This window comes from Manduca sexta, chromosome 26 (assembly GCF_014839805.1).
Source record: "Manduca sexta isolate Smith_Timp_Sample1 chromosome 26, JHU_Msex_v1.0, whole genome shotgun sequence".
NCBI classification, from domain to species: domain Eukaryota; kingdom Metazoa; phylum Arthropoda; class Insecta; order Lepidoptera; family Sphingidae; genus Manduca; species Manduca sexta.
Window position 1 is genome coordinate 19,699,691 of NC_051140.1, and position 13,414 is coordinate 19,713,104.

The following is a 13,414-nucleotide window of genomic DNA, read 5'->3' on the forward strand; positions in this document are numbered from 1 at the left end:
AATAAATTTTGTTTCAATTTGATAAGAAAACTATAAGTGAGATTATTAACGATGTATATCTACTGACAGTAGCAAGACGTATTAAATAAGCACTAATCATTCTTATTGAATCCTTAGACAGTCTTCCGTACGAACGCTGCCGCTAAACGAATGAGCTGTCAGTTTTTTAATAAGTTCGCAGATTGAACCATTATTTGAATGAACAATTGGAGTTTCGTGATGGCGATTTATAAACGGTGAGTAAATAAAGTGTAGTGCAAATCCAGGGCTCCGGTATAAGTAGATGCAGATTCTACACCGGTTGCCGGCGGCGGGTGATCTATCACCGGGCGCGAGCGCCGCGCGGCTCCGGGACCGGCGGACAGCGGCGGGACTAGCGATCCGATATTAATATTATGACCATAAGAGCAGCTAACTCATAAATTGTAGAAGGCTACGTGTGTTCGTACGTCTTTCGCTTGGTGGTAAGCGCAGTAACTATCTGAAAATAGAAGCGATTCCCATATCATTTCTAATTAGAGCCAAGATATCTGACGTTGAACGTTTTGATGTGTAGTAATAATTAAGGTTATAACGCGTTCTATACCGCCGACTATAATATTTATTTATCTGTTGCACACGAGAGAGCTTTCGGTTAGTAACTTTGATAATCTATCACAAAACACATCATCTATCTTGTATTAAGATCAATATTTTTTATTGTTTCGACTGATAGTCGGCAAAATTTTAAAATATTAAAAATTGGTAAACAAAGTTAGAATATTTATTCGCAGCGCAGTACTTTATTGAAACGAAGTTACAGTCATGCTCTCGTAGGATTGGGACAAACGTTATTCGTAATGATAGTGAGTTTGCATAGGCTCAATTAATCTTTGGTCTATAATCCGTAAAGCTTGACACAACCAAAATAATTTATCTGTCAATATTCATTCGTCTTAATGTAACCTATTCCAATGTTTAAAAATTCACCTGACGGCACACCCGCGCGCTGCATGGCCTCATTGTTTCAACACGGCTAAGCTGCCTTTTAATAAATGCCCTGTCTTTGCTTCGCTTTATAATTTCTCAGTGAAATAAGGTGTCTATATTGAGATGTAGACGGAAATTAAATGTACCGGTGTTACAAGCCTCGCTCACTGTGATTGTAATCGGCCGTTGTGGGAACTGCTGATCAGGAGAGGAATTAACTGGAGAGCTAGCAAAATCTCTTGAAAGGAAAATTAATTGTAGAAGGAAAGGACTCTATTCGTTTTTGCATTGGTTTTATATTACGTTCTTGGCCCAGAGCGTGTATAGCCTATAAATTGGTAGGTCTGGGGTTTAAATTTTTGGTTGAGTATGCTTATGTGGGTTTTTCTGAAATTAATTACCTAGTACTAAATGCAGGAGGACTGACGTGGGCTAGCTGCTGGTATTGAAAATTCAGCCAAATCCAACATAGTCGGGAAAGTGTCCTACGTTGAGTATATGGAAGAGTTAAAAGAGCAGGTGAGAAAAGAGTGTTCCTAGTGAAAACCTATTGTATCGAGAATTAGACAAACCACTATTGGTAGAGTCCTGCAGAGTATTTATGACGATTTCTAAAGAATTACATGGAAGCTAAGGAGACTTGTAGAGCGCGTTGTTGCAGTTTTTGTAATAATCTCTAGAGGGAAATGAATTGAAGACGAGTCTCTACGTCGGTATTACACAATCCTTGTTACTGGAACTACACTATTATCACTTCATTAGTTCAATTCGCTGAATATTCTGGAATGTGAGCGTCTCTGTAGTAAGCAAGTTTGCTAGTGTTTCGCTTCTACAAACATTGTAGTAATCAGTGTAATTATTGCCAATTTTAAGACTTCATTGAGACGAATTATAACGCTGTACAGTAAGCAATATTTAAATTTTATAATACATGCTATGAGAAATTGTATTGTAGTCTTTAAGATTCCATGTCTTATTTATATACTCCATAACCAAAACAGTAAATCTAAGTAGTAACTAATGACTATTACGATTTACAAATCGGAATTTACTCGTTTCTGTTGCTTGGTAGCTTTGACAAGGTTATAATACTTACTCGCTATTTAAATATTGTCAAATATGAATAGTATCTACAATTTGTACTTCAAATGAAAATATTATTATAAATCGATCCAGATTCCTCGATGATATTTAAGAATGTGAGCGGTATTCGAGTGCATTCTTTCCTTTGTGGAACGCAGTCTCCTCGAGGTGGTTTTTTATGTCTACATTTCATAGAATGATAGATGACCAAATACGGTTATTATATTTAAATAATGCTATTTCAATAAATATTTGTGATCAATTAAAGTCTGAGGATTGGCGTCAATTGTTATGTAAAGGGATTTTAATTATGTTTTATTTGCTACATACACGAATTTATACGCAAATTATGCATAAGTTTGTATTCACAAAGGGGTTTTGTAGTGTCTAAGGTTTTGTCCAATTGTTATAGTTAATATAATAATTCGACAAAACCTCTTAATCCTTACTCGCTTGTCTTGGTACAATTTGTAAGTGGTGAGTCAGTTACCATAATATCTAGGACCAAGCACGATCCTTGACAATTGTCAGGAATTATTTGATCAGATTGACATGAGTTGCAGTTATATATTTCAGGTTACACGTCGACCTGATCAAAGTTTCCCGGCTTCAATAACGCATGCGATCAAAAAAAACACTACAATAACACTTCAAGTTAAACTATTAAATTTTATACAAGCAATCAAGCAAAAAATACCAATCAAAAATCATATCACCTCAAACAAAGGCTTCCTGACGGCAATTTATTTATTAACAGAATATCAGATTGTCATCAGCGTTGAATATTTAAAGCCGTTTCGTATTGTCTCTCGCTGGGCAAACAATCGACTCGCAAAAATACATTTTGTGTAGTATAAAAAATTGTAATACATTAAAAATTCCTTTACTAGATTGGAGACGATGGGCGTCTTGAGAGAGCAGTGTGCGATTATATCTGGGTTCTCTATCAATATTAGCCATGTGTATTACTGTTTTAATGCTGGGTTCGGGGTTCGTTAATAATTAAGATCTTACGTTGTCTTTTCCTCTTCTAATGAGGATTATTATAAATTCTTAGGTATGCAGTCCTCAATAAGGCTTTTTTCTGTTAAAGTAAGCAATAAAATTAAGAGTTAATTCAATAAGTCACTCTCCTGTGTTTTATGCAGTCCTACTGGTGAGCACAGGTCTCTTTTACTATTCCGAGGGTTTAGGCTTTAGTCTACCAAGTTGGCTTAATGCGCGTTGGTAGAGTACATATATGCAAGTTTACTCACGATAATTTACATCGCTAAAGCAAGCGACAATTTACAAAGAAAACACACATAACTCCAGAAGTCAGAGGTGCGTGTCCTTGGGTTTTGAACCTACGGACATTGATCGGCAGTCCGTTCCACACCCAACTAGGCTATCATCCCTTACTTTGAAATTCATTGAGTGAAATAAAAGAACTATGTTTCTATTATATTTGTCGTAAGGAATTCCAAATTATTCGAAAATATTACAGAGTGGATGGACGCACCTCTACCCTGGTGAGTACATTTGATTGACACCTACTCTTTTCAATATATTACACAGTGAAATGTTTGTCTGTAAAATAATAATGTAATATATTTAAGCATTAGTGCTGTGGAAGGGCAAGGAATTGCTAAAACGATGACCTGGGTTTTAATCCTGTCCAAATTACATGCATATTCTTGCTAATTTGTTTTTACTGTGAGGAATTTTGTGCAGCTGTTTTCCCCATAACAATTAATGTCGGTGTATTTGAAATATATCACCAAATATAAGAACTGTATGTTTTAAATTAAAACCCTGAAAAGATGAAGTTACCAAATAACTGGATTACCTGCATATGATACATCTCAGCATAACAAATATAAAATTGTAGGTATTTCCATATTCCATTTTCCATATTAAAATTATGGTATTACTATTTTTTTGTTTAAGAGCGTAATGTATAGCGGTTTTCATTAGCAATTCACATAAAAACGTCTATTAAATCTATTATAAAATATACACACTAATTAATCCATTTTACAGTGCCAGCAAAGCCGCGGAGCAGCTCTAGTGAAAAGCGTAAGCGCGGGCCGGCGAGTAAGAGGAAAAAGCTAATTTCCCCTGCCATTATAAATTCATGAATTCTTTGTGTTGCCCCCAAATAAGTTGTTTGTTTCGACACCCGGGAGTTTTTCCCTCCGGCCCTCACAAAGAGGCGTGTAATTGCTACCTGTTCCCCTACAGTACGCTACGTAATACTTCACCGGGATGAGTGCATTAATTTTTATGCAAGCCGGCATAATCTACACTCTTAATTACTGCCGACTTTTACGATCGTTTTCGAGGCTAATTTTTAAATCCATTGCCGGTTTTGAAGGATGTATAGATAGATGTATACTTCAATACAACGTCGAAATCACTGTAAAGGTATTTTTTGATCTGACAAACTAGCAGAATGGATAGAGGTATGTTTATTAGGCTACCTAATTATTATAATTAATGATGCTAGACTTTTCGGAATACTCTACGACTTGAGAGAAAAAGAAAGAAAAATACTACTTTCCTTAATGATGATTTCTTATGATTACACGAATATTAGATATTAAAATAAAATTATTTTTCGGATTTTATCGCGGTTTTTATATCATAATTTTCTTCCGACGCTTTGAAGACTATATCAGCCTTCATGGTCACGGGGTGGATGATTATGGTCATCCAAAAAGTCGAAGTTACAATATCTACCTAAATTTTACAATTATAAAATGTTTTTTAAAATTAGCTGTTGACGGTCTGATCTACGCAGAATGAGTTCACAGTGTCCTGAAGTCTAGCAGCCGGTCTTTTGGGTTATAATATAGAAACCGTGATAAAATCAGAAAATTGTTTTAATCCTTAATGACTCGCCAATATAGTCATTGATAAGACCTAGGCTATAAAAATTCCGTTGAACATATTCTGTCGTCATATCACTTAAACAATAAATACAAGCTCCACAACAGCGAGTGCGGCGCGGCATGCGGTCTGTGTGGCCCCTACAAGACAATGCTTTTAGCGAGACGACGCGCAACGCAACGGGTTAACTGCTGCTTAGTGGGGCAGAGGCAGTAGGTCAAAATTTTGTGGTGGAGTTTTGAAGCGTGCGAAGTTTTATTGGTACATTTGTATAACTATCAACTTGGTTGGAGTTGAACGGCACTTATTTCTTAACGTAAATATTCGGTATTTTCTCGATATCAGATTGCTATGAAGTAAAAAAATGCAACCGTGTTATATTATAACGATTCTTTAGATTATTGGTCGCCAAATGATTTCAATTAGTAAAACTAGTCATTAAAATATACGGTAATATGAGTTCTCTTAAAGGTCAGTAACCACAACTTGACGTCATTCAAACGTCTTATTAACCTTATCAGAGCAGTTGCTTTAGGAGTCGGGATGTTCTTGGTATGAATTGGAAAGATATTTAAGTAATATTTACTATAAAATAAACCTCAGTTTTTATGATCTGTATTCGTGCAAGATATGGCAAGCTTGCTTTAATCGTCTTTTATATAAAGAGTTAAGCTATGATTATATAGTTGAAGCAATAGTTGATCTACTGCCCTCCGTGTACTGCATCCGATCTTGTCAGTGATTTGTCCAACAGGAACAGTCAGCCGGTTCGAGAGGAAAAGTGCTCGACGGCACTCCACGTCGTCTCGCACGCCGTTACATCACCGAAGCGCAGCGGTACTTCACCGTAATTTGTTCTCAAATAGACGAGTTAAATCAGTAATAGAAAGTATCGTTTTTTCTAACGGGTGGGAAATAGCTTGGATTGAACTCAATTTTTATATTATTTGATTGCATTTGATTTCGTGTAACACAAAAGCAAGTTTGTTTATGACAGAAAATATTCATTGCGATAAGAGGGGTGAAGTGGATGTTACTATTAACCATATCTTTTTTAATTGCCCAAAATTATCTGTTTCCTTATACGATTTAATCCCTTCGTATATCCCACGCCCCATAAACTCTAACTGCTTGCTTTCTCGGGTCCATTCCCCTTTTATTTAAATTTTATTAAAATTCATTCCTATTAATAATAATAAAATAAAATAATATAGTAGGCAATATAATATTAGTCCTTCTCTCATGGTCCTTCTTTTTTCTTCTCTCACTGTCTCTCTTTGTAATGTTGGTCAATGTTGGTATTTGTACATTCTTGTCCATGTTGTTATTCGTTTCTGAAGTTTGTTGTCGTTCTTCGTTTTTATTGCTTGTTTCTACTTTGACGTTATCTGAATTCTTACTTCGTTTTCTTTTTTCTACATGTGTATGCCAAGAACTTGACGTTGGCAAAATTGTCCCAAAAAAAGAGGGGTGAATGTGTTGTACTTTATAATTTAATATTTAAATAGAATGAAAAACGAAGGAGAGGAGATCTATTAGAGCTATAGCTCTGACACCTTAAATGCCTTTTTTTGCAATACGCACCACCAATTACGACCTTAATTGTAAAACTTACATGTACAGTAAATTTTTCATAAACTTTGTGCAGCGTAGCTCCAATAATATTATTAATTTTATTTATTTAGAAGATTGTTACAATATGTAATCGAATAAAAGTCGCTCCTTGAGGTAAGTTTCAATCACAGTCCATCACACTAATCCACTTAGGAATAGTCTGTTCATAATTGATTCGGGACATTTCCCCCGGGCGATCGACAATTTGTATCGGATATTGATAATATTTGATCAGCTTTCTGTTAACTTTCTTTGTCGATATACTGATTAATATATACAGAAACATTATTTTGTGCAATGGCCTTAATACTAAGCTAGTATATTCGTCTAATTAACAAGGCATTATGTATTTTTGATAAGAAGCAGTGTAATATATTATTCTCATTGATACAGTTGTAACAAATATGGTTCAACAAGTATAGTTTATTTCTTAAAATGTGTTAAACAAAATATTTCCTTCCCGTTGGAACCGAAGAAAGATCACTGTATTTACAGCAGTAGGGAAGGCTGAAGTTTTCCGAAAAGTAACCCGACACAACATATAGGTACTAATACAAAAATGCGGTCTGCAAAGAATTCTAATCATAATTAGATTTTGCAGGAATCGTGTTATATGGGACCTTCGCCACTGATTTGCAGTCAAATTATCTACTCCGACGTTAACGACCAAATCCAAATTTTACCCGAATAATTTCAAAAGATGCATATAACAGTAATTTGGTAATGAAACAAAGTGTAATGGGTTGGGTAGAGTCAAGCGTCCCGAGAGCGGAGTAAGTGCGGAGCAATCACCGCGCGCCGCTAATGAAAATGCGTGTTACGACGTGAGGACGCCGGCAAATACCGGCCCAGACTCACAAGGGGGAGGCACACCGAGGCTCAAGATTGTACAATGAAACTTACTGAATAAGAACTATATTCTATAGGGTATGTTATTACAATTTTTTGTCAAAAAACGTCTTGAGACTTTAACCCTAGTGACATATTTTGCCATCGAAGATGGCATAGCAGGTATTTTAAAAAATCAATGTGATTATGTGCTTTATTTTCAAAAATTATGTATAGAAAAAATCAATACCATTAAATTCATCGTAGGTCAATACTACGACGTAGCGCATTTCTACGCCGTAGCATATTTCGTAGTCGTAGCGCACGTAATTCTGTAGTAGTATAAGAAAATATTTTACCTGATTTTTATTATACTATTATTAATCTTCGTACTTAAATTCAACGCTTAGTGTATCTCCAACCGGCTAAGGAAGTAGCACATTACACTCATTACGCGCGTCCCAAACCGCCATAACGTGCCCTAACCGTTGCTATATTTGTATAAATTATGCAAACTATCCGCTAGCCAGCCGCGACCGCGCGCAGGGCTGCAACCGCCTCTAAATCACACCTCACGCCGCAGCTACACTAACGATGGCCTTTTATCACGGCTCTATTCTAAAGCTATGTTGCTTCAGTTGAATTTAGGCCAGGGGACTAAGAGATTTCGATTCTTAGGTTTATTTATAATGATATTACAATTTACAGCATTAAACCATCTGTGTGTGAGAATCATTGTATTCCAGTATAAAGAACATTATAGCTATTGTTTAGTGTTACATTTATCGGGCTGTGTGAAGTTTAACATTTGATATCCTGTGATAACGAGTGCTGTGCTGTGTCATACGTAATACATTTACTTTAACTTCAAATAGGTAACCTGGTTGGATTACGAATTGCATAAAAATTAATACTCGAACAACCATTCCTCAAAATATAAAAAAACGTACAAGGCTATTTTTTGTTTATTTTCATTCGATAGATTTGTCATAAACGCTATTTATTAATCCGCGCGATCAAAAAGGACTTTTATTTTAATTTCGTGCAACAAATTCTTTCAATATTGAGATTCATATGCGGAGTACGAGTAATCAATTCGTTATAGGGTTATTTAAATTAAATAAGTGAGTCTTCGTAGTATATAATTTATTTGGTTTATACATATTTTTGCTCAAATATACTTTTGTCCTGCTGGTCTCGGATAAAAATGAATAAGCACATGAATTAATAAAAAGATCTGAAGTCCTATTAAAAATATTTTTAAATCAATAAGTCTAGCAGATTTTGTTGATGCGGCCTCTATGAGTAAAATAAATGAATATTATTTCATTATTCATTCTGTGGGGCATTTCTGACGTCAAGTCTTCCATTTATAGTGTAGTATGTTTAAATCTTTTTCAATAGTTCAATAAGTAATCTGTTATTTTGATGGCGCATTATGTACCAAAATTAATTTCGATGTAGGTTTAACAGTGTAATAATAATGTTAACTAAACCTCCAAGTATTATTTATATTAAAAATCGAGATATTTAGGAAGAAATCAGGTTAATAATGCAATTACATTTCCATGCAGACTAAGCGGCTAGCAGAGCAAGTAAATAAATCAATCTTCATTAGTTATCGTGTATACAGAAATTGTAAAAATTGTAAGTAACGCTTGTTGTTAACAAAGTCATTAAAAAAGCTCGTTAGTCGCCAGTGCGCGGCTGTGTCGCGGCGACAACGCGACGACGACGGGGCGACAAATTAGCATTTATATTGTGTCTTGCGAGCGACGCCCGCGCACACCGGACCCTTTTACCGTCGCTTGTTACACGGTCTGTCGCGCACACCGAACTATGGTTAATATTAATGTTATTTATATGATTTATTCGAGTATTTTTTATTTTAACCGCAATTCTATTACCTTTATGGTTACAATAAGTTTAGGTTGTAATAAAATTTGGAAATTCGAATATTAGGAAATTCATCAATCATTCTGATTTTGCGATGAGCAAGAATATTTGGGAAGTAAAAAGTATGAACTGGTATTGTGAGAAGGAGGTAAACAGTTTCAAATTATGGTAGGTTTTGCTTCCATTTATTAGCAGTGCACATTCAATATCAGGCGAGCGGCTCACTTAATGCATCATTCCATTCTTAAGAAATATTTCGCGTTGGTGTGAGAGTGGCAGCCGGTTGTGCCGCGGAGGCAGCGCGGGGCGTTTGTTTATTGCCATTCTCTTTGCTCGCATCAACAGCCCAAACTGAGTTTGTGCCGCGTCTGTCCCGCGGTGCAATCTACTTGCAGTGTCTAACGAAATCCATCGATTCAATCTGTACAATTTGTTCCTCGCTTTGATTGATTTAATGCTGTTTATTGCTATCTGTTTCTTATCCATCTGTCCTCATACTGCTCTTATGTGAAATAAGCACTTTATCACCTAAAGTAAGTTACAATAATGTTTTATCTTCGTATTTATTAACACGTAAGCCATGACTAGGATGAAGTTATAGAAAGAAATCTGTATATCTTAAATTTAAAAACTAACGAAAGCGCTGATATTGGGAATTCGCTCTATTGCAACACTGAATTTAACTTGTTGAGTCAAATTTTGCGTACCGGGCTTCCAAGTTTTAAAGAACTTGACATTGATTAAAAAACATGAAATGAACTAATTATTTTTCATACACAAAATGCAAATGATATTACTATTATATTACAGTAGCTTTTGGTCGCAAATGTGGAAGTTCTTTCATGGAATATATATTCTACAAGAACCGTGATTTTTTCGGGAAAGATACCTTCTATTCTAGTGATATATGCTACCGCAAATATAATTCTTGTAAATTAACTATTCTGTAACAAAAACAATATGTCATTAGGTTGGTCAGTTTATTTTGATGTGTAAAACAAGAGCAAACCAAGATACTTTTGTATGAGTAAGGATGAACATGCGCCTGAAACTCGAAATTACAAATTTCATCCAACATGAATTAGAAAGACTCAAAAGATACGCTTCGCCCTTAATTAGTTGCTAATGGAGCTACACCAAGTACATTATTAGGGATGAAACCGTAAAAAATTCGGCTAATATTTTGTTAAATTCAAATATAAACGTCCAAGCGATAATCCTCTCTAATATTTCGAGATTGAGCTCATTTTCCCATCATTTAGTGAACGTTCCCGGGGGGAATAATTTCTTTCAATAACTTCACGGTAATAGCCTAAGTAAGCCAGTTAACAAGACACTCTGAGAGCGTGCCTATAACAAAAATGGATACAATTTTAATTTTTATTAAATTATTCAGGGTCTGCGAGTGCGGACGTCCACGCCCCTGTAAGGCTTCGGTTACATCGGCGGGCAGGGACTGCGCGGTGGCCGGTACGTGCAGTATGTTTACTGAAAACTTACTCAAAACAAAACAGTAGTGCAACTTTACATACAGTTAACTGTACAGCACGTTGTCATCGGTTAGAATAAGACCACCCAAGGTTTTACCAAGAATATCAAGCCAAACGTTAATAGATTCTAAACCACAGTAACCTAATTTGAGCGACAATTACCCATTACCACCCGCTTGGCTAAATCTTCTTCGAGAGAGGATACTTACCATTCCCTTTTAAGGTTCTATTGTTTCAAGCCCAGCCATTTATCCACGCTAGGTCAAAATATATATTATATATTGAATCTTTTTTTGAGCGGCACTGTCCCGCCACTGCTGGGTCCCGTAAGCCTGTGTAACCCAAGCTTAACCTCGTCTTAGGGCGCTGCTGAATGAATTCCCACTGTAGAACATCTAGACTTTCCACTTGACCTACTATTGATTTATAATTTATAAGGTTGGATCTGCGAGCGTCAAGTGTTTGATTAATGTATTGTAAAATTCATTTAATTATACTAAGTCGCTTTGTATTGTTTTTATCTTTAAATGTCATTGTGACTGCATCAAGTTGTATTTAAACACGGTACAGGTCGGTTCTGAGTAATATACTGACTGCTCTATAATATAATTTTAGGACTTTGAGGCTTATGTGATTTAAAATAAAAAGAACTATCACTGGTTATAGTATTATTTTCACAAATATTTCACCAACCAACAGACCGGTATGACTGCCAACGCTCAACTGTCCTGGTTTTTCAAACGCTCTGTGTTTTATAGCATAAAGTGTTACAGATATCCTAACAAAATATTTTTATTCCCACAATACATATTAACAATAATTTCTTTACTGCCATTTTAATAATATAATTTTTTTTCGATTCTGACTATTATAAAACGGAAATAAATGCAACTAAACATGAAAGCATTAATTGCAGCTTTGTTTATCTTCTTCGTTATAGAATAACAATTGTAGTTTAAACGGTATTTCGAAACCAATTTCTGTAGTTACATAACGTAACTATAGAAATTGATGTAAGTCTTAACAATTTATTCTGTCTATTTTGTAGAGAAATGCCATTTTCTGTTCAGTCGCGTGCATTCAGTCGTTTCGCTCCAAATGCAGTAAGAAAATAAACGATGGAAATATTACAAGAAATGGAAAGATATTCCAGTCACCTGAACGAAATCAACAAAACAACCAGTGGCGTTGGTGAGGAGAGTAAATTCGATTTTATTTCTGAATTATTATGATTGTGTTTTTATTGCAGTAAGTAAACAATCGAACGGGAGTCACTTGGGAAGGTACCATCACTGCCTAGGAACAACCACATTGACAAAGATATTTGTGATTTTTTACTTGCACTAACAAGAAGTGAAATTATAAAACACTTTATTGGCCTTTCGATTATAAAGTACTAACTATATTAAACGCAGTAATGTTGTGGTTATATATTTTGGTCGAACCGATCTATTCATGCTTTAAACAAATTGTAGGAATCTGCTGTTTGTCTTTTCCATTTATGTATAAGAGTATCATAGATGGTTAGTGCGAGTAATATTTGCTATCAAATATTTTAATTGCGAGTGCTAAATTGTTAACTCTTTTTTCCACACCTAGTACGTTATGTTTTCAGACGTCATTCCTAAAATAAATAATAATAATAATAATATCAGCCCTGTATTATATACTTACCCACTGCTGAGCACGGGCCTCCTCTACCTCTGAGAGGGATTAGGCCTTAGTCCATCACGCTGGCCTAGTGCGGATTGGAAGACTTCACACACCTTCGATATTCCTATAGAGAACTTCTCAGATGTGCAGGTTTCCTCACGATGTTTTCCTTCAGCGTTAAAGCGAACGATAAATTCACAAAGAATACCCATGATTTTAGAAAAGTCAGAGATGTGTGCCCTTGGGATTTGAACCTGCGGACGTTCGTCTTGGCAGTCCGTTCCACACCCAACTAGGCTATCGCCGCTTATTTTTATTTTTATTCCTAAAATATTGGTAGAAAATACTTCGTAGCATAAGTACCCAGTCTTTTTGGCTGTCAAAACCGCCACTAGAAACAACGCTAGGGCGAGGGTTAAAGGTCGCGCGGTTCATGGAGTCGTAATTGGCTCAATTTGTATAAGGGTCTTAACGTACCGCGCAAATTTGCTTACGACGTTGCGATATTGGCGCGCGGCGGCTTCCCTGCGGATTGACAGATTTGGAGAAACCAAATTTGAAGGGGAACGTGTTGTTTTAATCCTTTATAATGATTCAGTAGTCATGTATATCATGCCTTAGTTTTGTTTGTTGTATGAGCTGAGTATAACGGAGCGGTGCGTCTTAGTAGTACGGTCTTAAAAAGTTTTAACTTAGCAACTTTGTAGTTGCATTTCTTGCACCCAGTGGAATAGCCTAAAATCTTTCTCTCTCTACTCAGTTTCTGTTTTTACTCTTTTATCTATAAACACACCTTTAATTTTTGATTCAATATTAGTTTCGTTAAGCGGTTGTATTTTTTCCGTTCGTTAGCTTTTTGGTTTTACAGCAGGTCCAGCCAAAACCGAAAAATTATGGTCCATAATAATAGCCGTTGCGTGGACGTCCCGCGTCCTACTCAATCCTCCCTAATTGACTTCATCTTTAGGATTCGTAAAAATGGGAATGAATCATTGAATAGAACTCGTCTA

The 13,414-nt window shown here is 35.8% G+C and overlaps 1 protein-coding gene across 1 annotated transcript in view; it reads left to right on the forward strand.

Moving 5' to 3' along the window:
• Window positions 1-13,414, forward strand: part of LOC115446858 (ionotropic receptor 75a-like) — a 93,152-nt gene that overhangs the window by 60,488 nt on the left and 19,250 nt on the right. The gene's annotated exons all lie outside the window — the stretch shown is intronic.